The sequence below is a fragment of the Pleurodeles waltl genome, chromosome 6, assembly GCF_031143425.1.
Source record: "Pleurodeles waltl isolate 20211129_DDA chromosome 6, aPleWal1.hap1.20221129, whole genome shotgun sequence".
Taxonomy (NCBI): domain Eukaryota; kingdom Metazoa; phylum Chordata; class Amphibia; order Caudata; family Salamandridae; genus Pleurodeles; species Pleurodeles waltl.
In genome coordinates this window covers 1400246320-1400265130 of record NC_090445.1, presented here as the reverse complement: position 1 = coordinate 1400265130, position 18811 = coordinate 1400246320, and positions in this window count along the sequence as shown.

Genomic DNA, 18811 nt, shown 5'->3' with positions numbered 1-18811 from the left:
GAATTGTGGAACTCCAATACAATCTCTTATGCATGAAAACCACAAAAGGCTCAAAATACATCATCCAATCAGGACAACTGAAATATGATTTCTTCATCAAGTACGTGGTGTGATGTTGATTAGGAGATGCATTGTATTAAACATAGCAGAATAACATTTCATGGTGGTAGCGTGATACAAGATGACCACAAGCGTGACCTTCACATTTCTCAGACGGCTGGGACTTTCCAAGGCATCACCAAACCAGTTTCTTCATAACCTCTCCTCAGACCTATGTGGACATCGAGATGTCTGTATGGTGCTGGGCGAATGAAGCAATGCATGTCGCATGAGCTGTCTCTTTTAAGCAGGGCTTGCATTACAAGCTGCCTATGAGGGTTAATGTACTAAAGGTCATCCAACCTTTTGCATATGTTTTTCAGGCCTGTACATCATTGAGTATCACAGGATGAGGGCAGGCCTGAGGGAATAATAAAATGGATTCCTTAGCCAGTTTCCACATTCCCTCCTCTGATAATCAATGATGAAATGGTGTTCCCAATCTTCCTGGAATTGTCTCGTACCCATCAGTGTTTAGGTCTAGATATTGTGTCTGGTATGCATGCTGTTGCTATCATGGGAATCATTACTATTGCTGTCTTCCGTCATCTTTTGTACCTCTTGTTCAAACTTCAGAGGATACCTGATATATCAATATATGTGTTTTTTGAGTAAGCAATGTTGCACATGGGACATTAACATTAGGTATTATCTTTTGTGTGCGTGTGTGTGTAATTAGGAACAAATATTTGTTTCCTCTACCTGGAATCTGGAAAGCAAAGTTGGGCCACTACTTACTAATCTAGTCTTAACCTAACACCACCCCATTCCTTCTGTTATGATCCCTACACCTGTACTTGATATCATGCATTATTATCAATGACAACTCTTATTTGACAGGAAATGGAACGTTGATGCTGTTCTATGTCTTTCACAGCTATCGTTGGCAAGGGTGATGTACGATACTACTTTGTATTTTGTTATTCACTAAGCACCATTGGACATATCGGCTAATTTTAGTTTCAGAATCTGTATGTAGTTGGGACGATATTATGTTCCTTCTTCCTTTCTTTTTTCTAGTCTTATAGTAGCATGGATTTTGGACGGAGGTTTAAACCTTGCATTGGTAGTTGTACATATGGTAATACAGATGTATCCTCTTGATACCACCGTTTATGCATGTTTTCTTTATTTTGCCATTTTTACTTTTTAATATTAATTTGATTGTTTATTCTGGTGTCTCGCACTTCTTTTCAGACATAGTTTTTGTCAGACATAGGAGCATATTTATACTCCGTCTGCGCCGAATGTGCGTAAAAGATTTTGACGCACATTCGGTGCAAAACTTGCCCCATATTTAAACTTTGACGCCCGAGCCCGTGGATGTCAAAATCCCACCGTGTGGGTCATTTTCTGGATGCGGGAAACCGCCTTGCGTTAATCATATGCAAGGTAGGCGTTCCCGTCCAAAAAATTACTTAAACACCTGTGCGTCGTATTTATGCTTCTGGGCAAAAATGCTGCACGGCCAGGAGGCGGAGTCGGAAAATGACACACAGCCCGATTTTCGTCAAAAATTAACACCTGGGTCAGAGCAGGCGTTAAAATGGGGCATACACAGAAACAACAGCAAAGCAGCAAAAGGGAGACATGGAGGTGCTACTCATCCAGTGTGCAAGCAGACGCAGAGCCCAGCAACAACAACAGAAGCTACCACAACACCAGCAGGGACCCCAAAGGCAGCGCAGAAGGCAGGAGAGGATATTCCACACCAGAACAACCCTTCATGGCCTCAGGGAGCATGACATCATCCAGAGGTACAGGTTAAACTGGCAGGCCATTCAGCAGCTGCTGCGCAACATAGAGCTACAGTTGGCACCCACCTTGCTGACACCTCGCACCATCCCAACAGAAACCAAGCTGCTAGCTGTACTTCACATATTGGCAAGTGGCTCCTTTCAATCCACTGGCGCCCTGGTTGCCGGAATATTACAGCAATCATTTTCTGCCTTCTTGCCCAAAGTACTGGATGCCATCATTGGACTCACACCCCGCCACATCTGCTTCCCAAACACGCTGCAGAAGCAGCAGGAGACAAAACAGGGGTTTTACCTCATTAATGGATTCCCACACGTCCTTGGTGCCATTGACTGCACACATGTACGCCTTGTGCCACCTGCTGCAACTGAACACTTCTACTGCAACAGGAAGCACACACACTCCATAAATGTTCAGGCAATTGTTGATCACCAAGGATTGATCACCAACATCGTGGCAAAGTATCCTGGGAGTGTCCATGACTCATTCATCTTCCGTCACTCTACCATCAATCAACACTTCCAGGATGGACGATATGGCAATGGACTACTTGTTGGTAAGTACAAAAACCTACTTATATACACACACTGCACAGCAACCCTCTAGGACACACAACACATACCCCACGACAGCAACATGTGGACAGGAACACACAGAGGTCGTGACATCGCTAGCCATGTTTGATAGGTCTGCAGTGAACCTGTCACACTTCTGAAATTAGTGTACAGTCAAATGTTAAGACGTCAATGATCACAACGTATGGAGAGGTTTGGCTAATTGTCACCTTGCAAAGTGTAAGCATCTCACTGATGTTTAAATTAATCCATTGCCTAAGTCTAAAGGTATGGGATGTCCAGGGTACATAGATGCTAACGAGTTACCACCACTGTCAAAATGAATCTGTCTATGGAACTATTATCTCACCCCCAGTGAATACACAGGGACACCTGTATCACAAGTCACAATGCTAGGGAGTGCACACTGTACTGCAAATACCCAAACATACTGCTGACAACCAGTCAGCAGGCAAACACTCATTCAGCCAAGGAAACAACACAATGCAGATGGTACATCCTACAAGCCTAAGAAGGAACACAATAACACAAAAGAGTCACAGACAACACAAGACAACTACTGCCATGCAAGGTGATATTAATGGGGCAAGCTACATCAACATGATCCCATTCATTTTCTTTTTCAGCTGCTCAGGGGTATGGGATCCAGCCATGGATTATGACTCCAGTTCGCAACCCAAGCACTGCAGCAGAGCGTGCCTACAATGGGGCACATAGGAGGACACACAGCAAAGTCGAGAGGACCTTCGGCATCCTCAAGCCGAGATTCAGGTGCCTCGACATCACTGGTGGCAGCCTCCTAGATTCCCCAGAAATGGTCTGTAAGATCATTCTAACATGTGCCATCCTGCACAACATTTGCATACGAAGGAGCATTCCCCTCTTAGAACCAGAGCCACAAATGCCTAAAAAGGAGGAAGAGGAGGATGCTGGCATGCAACATGAGGGGGGACAACAAAACACAGCTCCTGGATTGCATAGGTGCCAACATATTGTGAACAATTTCTTTGAAAACAACTCACCATCACCACTGTATTAACTAATGTAAATAAACACTGATAATAATCACCATATCATGGTATGGCTAATCATTTGTGCTCACCTTTATACCTAACTATCAGAATAAGAGTGTAGCCTCATGGAGCATTGCTGATATAACGATCATGACACAGAAATTTCCTGAGCAATTGTGATGCATATTATACAAGTCACATACACACACACTGTAAATGACATATATCCTGTACATTTCACCCTTGAAGGGCAATAGCAGAGGACCACACCTATTTCACACATACATGTTGGCAACATGGTTCATCGCAGCATATGGCACAAAACTAAGACACCATCAGTCTATAAGGGACAAAAATGCCTCATACATGAGGCATTGGATGTGCTGTTGCATTGGTAACAGGAATGAATGTCCAGACCCTTGACAGCAGTAAGTCTAACAGCACCTATCTTTGCAAGGACCATCTGTGACTAGAGTTCCCTAGAAGCAGAGCATAGACAGCACAAGTGCCACACCTATGACAAGCATTGCGCACATGACATTCCATGTACATGTTAGCCCATTTCCTAACTCCTGACACACCCATGCTCCTGGTCTCAACCCACCTGTCTGAAGAGGTCCCTGGAATGGTAATATGTGTACCCCGATATTCCCTCCTCTACACACACCGACTAACAATAGTAATACAGTGTGCTACACCCTTTTCGTATGGTATGCCATTGTCATAGTACATCTGACTGCATGGACGTCAGGTCAATTAATACACTGGCTTGTAGTTTCTAAGCCCTGTTATCACCTGTAGATTGCTTCCCGTGTGTAAGGTACTGTTGGCCATTTGAACTCGAATCTCACCTACAAGACTTGTGAGAAACTGATGCAGCACACTCCTGTGATCACCTCCATGCACACCACCCATTTGAACATGCACTGCCCCTGCAGATGCTTGGAACAGCATAGAAGTTGCCATTTTGTCAAATACACTATTATGCATTGCTAGTAAGTAAGCCGTGTAATACAGCCCTTGGGTTTATGTGTCACCTTCAAAAACACAGGACAAACACAGTTTCCCATGTCAACTGTCTTGTTCTCCCTCCGACCAGTCTTAGTCAGACCACTGAGTATGTACCTTGTGAAATTGCTGGATCCTGATTGACCCTGCATCCTGTCAGCCTGACTGGCACCTGTCTGTGCGTTACCCTAAAGGTTCCTTGTGGCTACATATGTACCACACTTGTGTTACCAAACCTCACATTCCTCAGGGTCTGTTTTGTCATGTGTTTCCTCAATGCATGCCCAAATACATTGTATAGTATCATCTGCTTTTTAATTGTACCATATTAGTAAAATTGTCTTTGAATACCAAAATCATGGCCTATCCCTTGTATGGGTCTCATGTATGCATGAACAACAAAGTGTGACAGTGTACCATGGCCGTATGCAGGAACCAGCTACCTCTGATAATGTGCATGAAAAGTCCACACATGTTAGGACCCTGACAGTTCACACGCTGAATCACATTGCTCACAACATATTGATGGGCTGTGCGTGCTGAACGAGATTAATCAACACAGAGGCTATGATGTTCCCAGATGCAGTGGGAACTTTACAGGCCAACCTGTGTACAAATTTTGTAATGACACCTGCTGGAACATGACTCCTGAGATATGATCTCACTCAGCACACCAAGGTTGCCCTGTTGACAGTCTCATAACACGTCTGCAGTGACAGGGTGGGACCATCCCCATGTAGGTTCTCATGTCCTCATCGACTTTACTCACAGTGATCTCCGAAGGTTACTCAGTAGATAAAGGAAAAGCCGCCACTGACTCATGATGAGACCTGGACGTAACTGTGACAACATAGACCCCTAAATATATACAGGATCAACATTGGACCACACACATGAACCAGATACCTCTGTGCAATTGAGCACTGGAAATATGTGGCCACGTGCTGCCTCGTCTGCTGGTCCACCACTGCCACTGGAGAGTTGTGGCTCAGTCATATGACCACAACTGTGGCGTGATATAACAGTTGGGGGTCACCTTTGGCTGTCTGTGCCAATAACATGGTACCCACTTAGTCTGTACATGTGCCAGATTCACGGTGGGTTCACCAACAAGTGCCTAGGAAGCAGTTTCCAAATTTCTAGGACATGGGATGGGCAACTTTTGGACCGTTGACATGAACAAGCGTCTGCCATCTATTCGGTGCATGCTTTGTCATTTGTGGTGTCTACGTTACCCAAAATCTTGGAAGTGCACACAACAGATGTTGCTACATGTATGACTAGCACATGTCCTCTCTCATTTCCACACTGACTTGCATCTAAGGTTTGGACACATTGACTTCACATTCATACAAGCATATTTTCAATAATGCATCTTGTGACGCACACACACTGGGTCGACAACTACATTAGTAGCCAATGCACACACATTGAGCCATAGGCATTGAGGTATTGTACTTATGTGTGTCACCTTGCTATCCTCTCCTGATGCCAAACATGCCCAATTAGTGCAATACATATATGTAGGCCACACATATGACCATCTAGTGTGTCAGCCAAGCGTGAGAATCCTGTTAAGGAAGTAGCGGATCATGGTCCGCAGCAGTATGATGTCTCACATGTGACCATACACCGTCAACACCAAAGTGGGTGCAATCAGCCTATCTAAGTTTTGTCAAACATTTAACATTACATTCAAATGGCAAAACTACCCAAACCCAGTTACTGCCCTGAACTTTTGACGCATATGCGTCAAAAAATGACGCTTATGCCCGAAAAAAGACGCATTATGCCCTTAAAATTGGTTAAGTGTTAGACTATTTACAAATATATGGATGCGGCCTAACTTTTACTCCTGTGCGTCGAAACAAATGACGCACATACTGTATGCGTCAAAAATTATGACGCATAACGATAAAAACTGTGGGCATTTTATGCAGGAAGTGATGTAATAGGATATCCTGTTTACAGATTATGTACAGTGGGGGTATTTTCACTTTCACTTTCAAATCTGTGATTCTTGTAGACTGTGTGGCTGTTTTCTGAGTTTTGTCCAATGAAATTGTGCTTTTGTCTCCTGTGTGCTCCATTACTTGTTAGTTTGTGATTTAAAATTGTTGTTGTCTACTGTCTGAGTGTTTATTGTGTACTATTGTCCAGTATTGTATTGTCTTTGTTGTTTGTGGGAGTCTGTTGTGGGTAGTGCTACTTTGGGGATGGTTGGGCTCTTTTAGTTGTTAAGTTTACTTTTTTCTTATTCTACTTTCCCCCTTTTCTCCTCTGTTCTTCTTTGTCCCCTATTCCCCTTTTTCGGTGCTAAAATGTTGGGTAGGACACGTCTTGGCAAGATGGGTGAGGAGGAGCTTGTGGGGTTCATATGGCTGGTGGGCCATTTCCTCCCACTTACGATTGAGGTAGGGGGGCGGGTGATACAGGGGTATCACACCGAGGCACGTAGAATCCTGTGGGGAAAGATCCTGCATCACTTGCAACGTGTATATCGGAGCCAGAGGAATGGCCACCAGCTGAAGCACCGCTGGGCTGACCTCATCTCCAGGGAGCATGATCTGCTGTACCACCTGAGAATTGTGATTGGTGGCCCTGTTGGTGAGTACAAATCATGTAAATGTGCACGATTAAAAGCTCTGTAGTGCCATCAGATGATTTGTACAATATCTGCCGGCTATGTTGTTGAGTGTGTGGAATGCTTTCAAAACATACAGGGTCATTGATGGACTATGTGAAGGACCACAATTGCTAGCTGTCAGGAAGCAAGTGCTCTGCAAACTTACTGAATACTTCTGCTTAATGTAAGTTAGTGCCGCCTTTGTGTCAGACAGCAACACAAATTAGGAGCCAATCATGTATATATAGGTCACATTTGCCAGTGAGGTATAGATTTTCCAAAACTTTACCGACCTTTGTTGACGCAACAGCTAGACTGACTTTAGAAACACTACATGATGCAGAAAATGAGTGCAGGCTTCACGTCAATTGTTGATAGCAATGTGGCCTACACATATGTCTCATTTGTGTCTGGTGAGTGTGTGAGGAAAGAGTTGACGGAAGTTCTATGAATGTTAGGGATTATTGCGGTCCTTCATCATTTTGGATACATGTCAGATCTGCATTTGGAAACACAGGGAAAAAGTGCAAGGTGCCCTCAGCTAACATCTTACACTGGTATTTGGTGTTTGGTGTTCCACCTTTCGTTTAGGGATGGCAGGCCAAAGGTATGCACATGGGTTCATGCATCTATGGTTGGATGCAACTCACCATAGCTGGGCCACATCAAATGAAGAAACTGTAACAACATGAGGGCTTACAAATGTCCCTGCCCCTCTGTACATTGTACCTATGTGTCAAACATTTGTAATGGCCACAGTGGCTGTTTGACTGGTAATGCACTCCTCAAGGAAACAGGCTTTGGATGTCTCTCTTGGATGCACATGATGAGACGAATGCACTCCATTATTATGTCTGCTCACTAATGGAGGAGCATGTTTGCCACCACATGATAGTTAGGGCCACTGCATGTGTGCAGATATGTGTGTAAATTTCACAGGAGACCCATGGTATGTACATGTTAGCCGTGCTATATCGGATGCAGTATCATCATGTCTGAGTGGCTTTACTTACTTATGTAATCTTACACATAGTTTTTGTCTTTGGAATTGTTAGTCAGTGCACAGATTTTGAGCACATTTCTTCCTTCCATGCCTTACAGGTGGAACCGCACCCTACACTGTGGGCGAGGTGGCTTCATTCGAGGACCCCGACAACTCCAGTAAGTGTTGATACGTCTGTTATGTGTTGTGTTTGCTGGTTATGTGTGATGGACTCCTGTGTGTTGAACAAATAGCAAGGTGGGATGTGCTGGCCCATCATTTGTCTTGTTCCATGAGTGGGATTTCATTTTTGCAGCATTTTGGAGTTTGCCAATGCTTATCCTATTGTCTTATCTAGGGATTCTACGTCATTCCTGTAGGCCCCGCAATGTGAATTGGGTTGAGTCATGTGGATAACACTTGTATCAACAAGAGTCGCACTGGACCTAATCTCAGATTTATTCAGCCTGTCAGACCCACATTCTACCAGAATAGGGCTGCAAAATGCTTACTCACAGACTTCTGCTTCGCTATTCACTAATGTACTTATTAAACTGTAGGTTGAACTTCCTAGCAGCATGTAGCTCCACATGTAGTGCTACAAGTATGTGGCACTTGAGTGCAATGGCCTAGGTGTGCATGCAAATCATGGCCAGGGGTGTTCTTGCAACTCTGTGTTAGTTGTAAGTAATGGCTTACAGGAAGTATATGATGTGGACAAAGGTCTGCATTGCCAGACATGTGTGGCGCTGGGATTGGTCAAGGGTTTGCTGTCTCCTATTTGTAGATGCACCTTACCTGTGGTGTGTGTGCCGAGCCAAACACATGTCCAGCTTTCATAAGCTTCCTGGGTGTCCATGTTGTTTGAAATTGTTAGTTGTTTCTCCACCCCCCCACCCTCAAACACAGGCATGGGTTTGTGAATAGTGTACCTAGGACTGATGATACAAGTATGTTACACAGACATGTAAGTCAGTGAATCTTTGGTTGGAACCTAGTATACACACACTCAGGTTTAGCACATGAGTACTATACTAGCAAGTCCATTTACAACTTCATGTGGCCCCAGATTTCCATCCCGTACACTGACATTTGTAGCCCTGGCATTGGCGGAGGATGTGCAGCATGATTGTTAGCTGATAACTGGCAGAACTCTGATGCCAAAATCATGCCAGTTGTTACCTATCTTGTAGGGTTTGGATGTGCTATGTGTGATACGACCTTTGTAGGCTGGCCTGCCATGTACTTCCTCAGGGACATTCAATGATCTGTATGATGATAGGAGCTGTTACAAGTACAGTAGATGGACTGTCTGATTTACTTCTTGTGCCATTTCAAACAATGCGGTTCCTAATGTAAGTTTTTTCATTTGTCTTCACAGATGCTAATATGACACCCATCCAGGTCAGTGAATTCCAGAGGCGGGCAATCCGTTACCAGCATATCCTGCTGGTAGAGCCGGGGTACAGAAGGATGGCCCGAAGATACAGGACCGAACGTGCCTCCGGAGCCTGGAGGGCTTTCCCACAGGGTGGCCCTTCTTTGCCACCACAGCCACCACCAGCACGACCACCACTACCATCACAGCTGGGACCGTTGTGCCTACAACATCTGCAAGTGCTCCAGACCCTAGCAGTGGACAACGTTCAGGGCAGATCACAGGCATTGACCATACACAGCCCCTCACGTCCTCAGCTGGTACCCAGACCACCCCAGCTGCAACAATTGACCCTGCTGCTTTTGTGGACATGCAGTGCAAAATGGACCGTGTCCTCAGGAAAATGAGTCACCTGCGGCAGGATGTTCGTCATATCAACAGGTGTGTGCGGTCCATTAAGCGGAGGGCCAACCTCTAGACTTTGTTCATGGACATGATTCCCTCCCCTCCCTCCTCTTTCCTTATTTTTATACTTAGGGGGCTTAGTGTTAGGTTAGTATAGGCTGTTAGTTTTGTTAGTGTTAGTGTGTGGGGGGTCCTGATTATTTCAATTTTTTCTCTTTGACTGTGTGGGTGGGTGGGTGGGGGGCTATGTTGGGGTTCTTGTGTGTTTAGAAAAAAAAATACAAAAAAATATATATTTGTTTAGGATAGGATAGTATGTGTTTAGGTTAGTATCTGTTGTCCTCCATGTGTCCCGTCTCATAAGGGGGTTGGGGGGTCGATGTTTAGAATTTTTTTTTACATTTGATAAGTAAGTTTAGCTTAGGTTAGTTAGGGACAGTTGTGGGTAATGAGTAGTTAGGGTAGATTAGGGTAGGTAAGACTTTTTCCTGAACACTTTCCTTCCACACTCACCAGACTCACATGAGACATATGTCTGAGCCACTTTGCTATAATCAATTGACGTGAAGCCAGCACTCATTTTCTGCATCATGTAGTGATTCTAAAGTCAGTCTAGCTATTGCATCAACAAAGTTAGCCAATATGCTGGTACATCTTTACTTCTCTGGCAAAAGTGCCCTATATAGACATGATTGGCTCCTATTTTGTTTGGTTTTCTGACACAAAGGCAGCACCAATTTACTTCACGGAAAAGTATCCTGTAAGTTTGTTGAGCACGTGCTACCTGACAGCTAGCAATTGTGATCCTTCCCATAGTGCATCAATTATCCCTGTATGTTTCCCCAGCATTACACACAGTCAGCAAGTTAGCTGGCAGACAGAGTACAAATAATCTGATGTCACTACAGAGCATTTAATCGTGCACATTTACATGATTAGTACTCACCAACAGGGCCACCAATCACGATTCCCAGGTGGTCCAAGAGATCCTGCTCCCTGGTGATGAGGTCAGCCCACCGGTGCTTCAGCTGGTGGCCACTCCTCTGGCTGGCATACACACGCTGCAGGTGATGCAGCACCTTTCCCCACTGGATTCTGCGCGCCTCTGTTTTGATACCCCTGTATCACCCTGCCCCCAGCCTCGATCATCAGTGGCAAGAAATGGCACACAAGCCACATGAAGCCCTCCAACTCCTCTTCACCCATCCTGCCAAGACGCGGCCTACCAGACATTGTAGAAATGTAAAAGGGAATAGGGGTTAAAGAAATAGAAAGGGGAGTAGGGGTACAAATACAGAAGAAAAGTAAACTTAACCACTAAAAGAGCCCAACTATCCCCAAACTACCACTACCCACAACAGACTCCCACAAACAAAACACAGTAGGACAGTATACACCATCAATATTTATTTCACAAATTGACAATAGAGACAGCACACAGGACAAAAAAGCACACAATCTTAGGACCCCAATCTCTACAGAGCCACACAGTCTAGAAAAATCATAGACTGCAAGGTGAAAGTGAAAGTACACCCACTGTACATGATCTGTAAACAGGATATCCTATTACAACACTTCCTGTATAAAATGTCTGCCCTTTTTTGCGTTATGCGTCATTTTTGTCCACCAATACTGTATTTGCGTAATTTGTTTGGGACGCACAGCAGTGAAAATTAGCCCGCATCCAAATAATAGTACATGGCCTGTACAAATATCTGGATGCGGCGTAATGTTCACTCCTGTGCTTCAAAAAATATTATGCAAATACAGTATTGGTGGACAAAAAATTACGCATAATGCTAGGAACATCTAAATTTCAGTGCAAGAACTGGTTTTGGGCATTGTATCTTTTTTATGTTATGTTATATTTGGGACACATCAGAGATAGGCTGATGGCACCCACTATGGTGTTGATGGTGTATGTTCACATGTGTGACATCATACTGCAGCGGACCATGATCCGCTACTTCCTTCACAGTATTTTTACGGTTGGCTGACGCACTAGATGGCCATATGTGTGGCCTACATATATGTGTTGCACAAATTGGGCATGTTTGGCATAAGGAGAGGATAGCATTGTGACGCACATATGTACAATACCTAAATGCCTTTGGCTCAATGTGTGTGCTTTGGCAACTAATGTATTTGTTGACCAAGTGTATGTGTGTCACATGATGCATTATTGCACATATGCTTGTATGAATGTGACGTCCATGTGTCCAATCCTTAGATGCAAGTCATTGTGGAAATGAGAGAGGACATGTGTTAGTCATACATGTAGCAACATCCGTAATGTGGACTACCAAGATTTAGGGTAACATAGACACCACATGTGACAAAGCATGCACCAGATAGATGGCAGACGCTTGTTCATGTCAATGGTCCACATTTTCAACATCCTATGTCCTAGAGTTTTGGTAACACCTTCCTAGGCACTAGTTGGTGAATCCCACAGTGAGTCATACACATGCATTGAGAAAGTGGGTACCATGTTGTTTGCCCAGACAGACAAAGGTGAATCACAAATGTATGATGACACCACAGTTGAGGTCATAGAAGTGAGCCACAACTCTCAAGTGGCTGTGGTGGACCAGCAGACGAGGCAGCACGTGTCCACGTTTCCAGAGATCAATTGCACATAGGTATCTTGTTCATGTGTGTGGTCCAATGATGATCCTGTATATTTTTTGGATTGTAATTTGTCACAGTTCGGTCCAGGACTCATCATGAGTCAGTGGCAGCTATTCCTGTATCTACTGAGTATCCTTTGTTGATCAATGTGAGTAAAGTGGATGTGGACATGAGAACCTACATGGGGATGGTCCCACCCTGTCACTAAAGACGTGTAATGAGACAGTCAACAAGGCAACCTTGGTGTGCTGAGTGAGATAATGTCTCAGGTGTCATGTTCCGGCAGGTGTCATTACAACATTTGTACACAGGTTAGCCTATGCAATTCCCACTGCATCTGGGAACATCATAGCCTCTGTACTGATTATTCTTGCAGCTATTCACCACACACGGCCCATCAATATGTTGTGAGCACTGTGATTCTGTGTGTGAACTGTCAGGGTCCTGACATGGGTGGATTTTGCATGGACATTATCAGAGGTTGCTGGTTCTGCTGAAGGCCCCGTACCCAATCCCTGCATATGGCCCTGGGACACTGTCACACTTTGTCATTCATGAATAAATGAGACCCAGACAAGGGATGGGCCATGAATTTTGGTTTTCACAGAGGATTTAACTCATATGGTACAGTTAAAAGGCAGATGATGCTATACAATGTATTTGGGTATGCATTGAAGAAGCCCATGCCCAAATACCCCCTGATGAATGAGAGGTTTGCTAACGCATATGTGGTACATATGTAGACACAGGGATACTTTAGTGTGACGCACAGACAGATGCCAGTCAGGCTGACAGAATGCAGGGTGAATCAGGATCCAGCAATTAGACAAGTTACATAATCAGTGGTCTGACTAAGACTGTTTGGAGGACGAACTAGAAACTGTGTATGTCCTGTATTTTTTAAGGTGACAAATTAACCCAAGGGCTGTGTTACACAGCTTAATTAGTATCAATGCTTAACAGTGTATTTGACAAAATGGCAACTCCTATGCTGTTCCAGGCATCAGCAGGGCAGTGCTTGTTGAAATGGTTGGTGTGCATGGAGGTGATCACAGGTGTGGGCTGCATCTGTTTCTCACAAGTCCTGTAGGTGAGATTTACATTCTAATGGCCAACAGACTTTTTCACACTGGAAGCAATCTACAGGTGCTAACTGGGCTTAGAAACTAGAAGCCAGTGTATTAATTGACCTGACGTCCATGCAGTCAGATGTTCTATGACAATGGCATACCATAGGAAAGGGTGTAGCACACTGGATTGCTATTGACAGGCTGTGTGTGTAGAGGAGGGAATATCAGGGTACACATCTTAGTATTCCAGGGACCAGGTGGGTTGTGACCAGGTGCATTGGTGTGTCAGGAGTTAGGAAATGGGCTGACATGTACATGGAATGTCATGTGTGCAATGCTGCTCATATGTGTGGCACTTGTGCTGTCTATGTACAGCTTCTATGGAACTCTGGTCACAGATAGTCCTTGAAAATATTGGATGCAGTTGGAATAACTGCTGTCAAGGGTCTGGTCAGACATTCCTGTTACTGATGCAAAAGCACATTGACTGCCTCTTGTATGAGGCTTGTTTTCCCCTTATTGAGTGATGGTGTCTTAGTTGTGTGCCATATGCTGCGTTGGACCTTGATTTCAACATGTATGTGTGAAATAGGTGTGGTCCTCTGCTATTGGCCTTCAAAGGAGAAATGTACATGATATATATCATTTACAGTGTGTGTGTATGTGACCATTGTATGTTACGCATCACATTAGCTCTGGGATTTTCAGTGTCCTAATCAGTATATCAGCAATGCTCCATGAGGCAACACTCTTATTCTGATAGTTAGAGATGAAGGTGTGCAAAAATGATTAGCCAGACCATGATATGGTGATTATTATAGGTGTTTATTTAAATTAGTTCATTAAAGTGGTGATGGTGATTATATTTAAAAGAAATTGTTCACAATATGTTGCCGCCTGCGTATACCAGCGGCCGTGTTCTGTAGTTCCCCCTCATGTTGCAGGCCAGCATCCTCCTCTTCCTCCTCTTCAGGCATGTGTGGCTCTGGTTCCAGGAGGGGAATGTTCCTTTTGATTCAAATGTTGTGCAATATTGCACATGTTAGGATGATCTTACAGACCATCTCCGGGGAATATAGGAGGCTACCACCAGTGATGTTGAGGCACCGGAACCTTGACTTGAGGATGCCGAAGGTCCTCTTGACTATGGTGCGTGTCCTCCTATGTGCGTCATTGTAGGCACGCTCTGCTGCAGTACTCGGGTTGCCAATAGGTGTCATTATCCATGGCTGGATGCCATACCCCTGATCAGCTGCAAGAGAAAATGAATGGGATCATGTTGATGTAGCTAGCCCCATTGAAATGACCTTTCATGGCAGTAGTTGTCTTGTGTTGTCTGTGACTCTTTTGTGTTATAATGTCGCATCCTAGGCTTGTAGGATGTACCATCTGCATCATGTTGTTTCCTTGGCTGAACGAGTGTTTGGCTGCTGACCGTTTGTCAGCAGTATGTTTTGGGATTTGCAGTACAGTGTGCCCTCCCTAGCATTGTGACTTGTGATACAGGTGTCCGTGTGTCTTCATTGAGGGTGAGATGATAGTTCCATACACAGAATCATTTTGACAGTGTTGTTAACACATTCATATCAATGTACCCTGGACATCCCATACCTTTAGACTTATGCAATGGATTAATGTAAACGTCATTGGGACACTTACGGTTTGCAAGATGACATTTAGGCAACCCACTCCACACGTTGTGATCTTTGACGTCTTAACATTAGGCTGTACAGTAATTTCAGATGTGTGACAAGTTCAATGGTGACCTAAGAAACATGGCTAGCGATGTCACGACCTCAGTGTGTTCCTGTTCACATGTTGCTGTTGTGGTGTACGTGTTGTGTGTCCTAGATGGTTGCTGTGCAGTGTGTATATAAGTAGGTTTTTGTACTTACCAACAAGTAGTCCATTGCCATACCGTCCATCCTGGAAGTGTTAATTGATGGTGCAGTGACGGAAGATGAATAAGTCATAGACACTCCCAGGATATTTAGCCACGATGTTGGTGATCAATCCTTGGTGATCGACTATGGCCTGCACATTGATGGAATGTGTGTGCTTCCTGTTGCGGTAGAGGTGTTCAGTTGCAGCAGGTGGCACAAGGCGTACATGTGTGCAGTTGATTGGACCAAGGACGTGTGGGAAGCCACAAATGATGTAGAACCCCTGTTTTGTTTCCTGCTGCTTCTGCAGTGTGCTAGGGAAGCAGATGTAGCGGGGTGTAAGTCCAATGATGGCATCCAGTACTTTGGGCAAAAAGGCAGAGAATTATGGTTGTGATATTCCGGCAACCAGGGCACCAGTTGTTTGAAAAGAGCCACTTCCCAGCATGTGAAGTACGGCAAGCAGCTTGGTTTTTGTTGGGATGGTGCGGGGTGTCAGCAAAGTGGGTGCCAACTGCGGTTCAATGTTTCAGAGCAGCTGCTGAATGGCCTGCCAGTTCAACCTGTACCTCTGGATGATGTCGTGTTCCCTGAGGTCATGAAGGGTTGTTCTGGGGCGGAATATCCTCTCCTGCCTTCTGCGCTGCCTTTGGGGTCCCTGCTGGTGTTGTGGTAGCTGCTGTTGTAGCTGCTGGGCTCTGCGTCTGTGTGCACGCTGGATAAGAATCACCTCCATGTCTCCCTTTTGCTGCTCGGCTGCTCTGCTGTTGCTTCCGTGTGTTCTGATTAAATACAGGTGTGTTTGCCCCATTTTAACCCCAGCCCTTACCCAGGCGTTAAATTTTGATGCAAATCGGGCTGTGCGTCATGTTCTGGCTCCGCCTGCCGGCCGTGCGTCATTTTTGCCCGAAAGCATAAATACGACGCACGGACGGTTACGTCATTTTTTGGACGGGAACGCCTACCTTGCATATCATTAACGCAAGGCGGGTTGCCACATCCAAAAAATTATGCACACAGCGGAATTTTGTCATCCGCGGGCTCGAGTGTCAAAGTTTAAATACAGGGCAACGTTTGCGCTGAATGTGCGTCAAAACTTTCGACGCACATTCGGCGCAGACGGAGTATAAATATGCCCCATGGTTTTTTATACAAAATTGCTTTTTTCTATTCATTTTTAGACTTATCAAGGTCGGCTTCTTTCTGCATACTATGGGGGTTATTCTAACTTTGGAGGAGGTGTTAATCCGTCCCAAAAGTGACGGAAAAGTGACGGATTTACCACCAGCCGTATTACGAGTCCATTATATCCTATGGAACTCGTAATACGGCTGGTGGTATATCCGTCACTTTTGGGACGGATTAACACTCCTCCAAAGTTAGAAAAAGACCCTATATGCTTTGCATTTCATATGTATCTGGCATTATAATTTGTCTGGAGGACATAGGAAACCTACATGGAAGTATATTGACAGGGCGCTTACAGATTAAGGGGGTGATTCTAACCCTGGCGGTCGGTGTTAAAGCGGCGGCCAACCCGCCAACAGGCTGGCAGTAAAAAATATGGAATTCTGACCCTGGCGGGAACCGCCATCACAGACAGCCACTTTAACACTCCGCCCGCCACGGCGGTACAAACAAACAGCGCGGCGGTCACCGCCAACAGCCAGGCGGCAGACAATGTACCGCCCACACTATCACAACTCACCAATCCGCCACCTTTTCCGGGGCGGGAGCACCGCCGATAAAAACACGGCGGAAACAGACTACGAACGGGAAAACGCTCACCACTACGCACTCCAGGAGGAAGGAGGACAGCATGGAACCCGAATTAAACATCCTACCTGCTCTCGTCTACCTTCTCATCTACCACGAGTACGAAGTCCGGCGCAGACGACAACGGTGAGTACTGCACCTACGACACACGGGAGGGGGGAGGACGAAAGGTTACGGGCACACACATATGCGACCCCCCCCAACTATGTACACACCAATGCAGAGCAACAAGTCACAGTGACACCACCCAAACACCCCTGAAAAATGCTAGGACATAATCAAATTTGGAATAAATATTTATGTACCAAAAAGCTCCTGAAAATTATCGTACAACCATGAAAGATATTCACAAGAAAACAAATGACATACACATCAGTGTATAACTGAAGTAACAAGTCCTGCACATCCTACGAATTCATCATGTCCGTGGGCCAAAGTTTTGAGAAACAAGGGCAAAGCCCACACAGGAGACCTGAGTCCTTTGGAGAGAACACTGCAGGAGCATCAGATGTAAAAACTACAGGCACCTCAGGGGGAAGGGAAGGGGGGGGGCACCACAGCCACATGAGTCCACGACGCCAGATCCACGAGGAGCCACCATGCCCACTGTACCATCCTGGGGAGTGCAAAGCCACAGTCTCTCAATGTCTCTACAGTGGGTGGGCTGCCCACTGTACCATCCTGGGGAGTGCAAAGCCACAGACTCTCAATGTCTCTACAGTGGGTGGGCTGCCCACTGTACCATCCTGGGGAGTGCAAAGCCACAGTCTCTCAATGTCTCTACAGTGGGTGGGCTGCCCACTGTACCATCCTGGGGAGTGCAAAGCCACAGTCCATCAGGTGGATGACAGTCTCCACTGGTCAAGGAGGAGGCATGGTGGGCACAGTGAACCATAAACAGTGATTGAGACGGCGGTGCCCAGCGGAGCGGTGTTTGAGAAGAAGGGCCCAGCGGAGCGGTGCTTGAGATGAAGGGCCCAGCGGAGCGGTGCTTGAGATGAAGGGCCCAGCGGAGCGGTGCTTGAGATGAAGGGGCCAGCGGAGCGGTGCTTGACAGGAAGGGCCCAGCGGAGCGGTGTTTGAGAAGAAGGGCCCCGCGGAGCGGTGCTTGAGATGAAGGGCCCAGCGGAGCGGTGCTTGAGATGAAGGGCCCAGCGGAGCAGTGCTTGAGATGAAGGGCCCAGCGGAGCGGTGCTTGACAGGAAAGGCCCAGCGGAGCGGTGCTTGAGACGGCGGGGCCCAGCGGAGCAGTGCTTGAGAAGAAGGGCCCAGCGGAGCGGTGCTTGAGACGGCGGGGCCCAACGGAGCGGTGCTTGAGAAGAAGGGCCCAGCGGAGCGGTGCTTGAGACGGCGGTGCCCAGCGGAGCGGTGTTTGAGAAGAAGGGCCCAGCGGAGCGGTGCTTGAGATGAAGGGCCCAGCGGAGCGGTGCTTGAGATGAAGGGCCCAGCGGAGCGGTGCTTGACAGGAAGGGCCCAGCGGAGTGGTGCTTGAGACGGCGGGGCCCAGCGGAGCGGTGCTTGAGAAGAAGGGCCGAGCGGAGCGGTGCTTGAGACGGCGGGGCCCAGCGGAGCGGTGCTTGAGAAGAAGGGCCCAGCGGAGCGGTGCT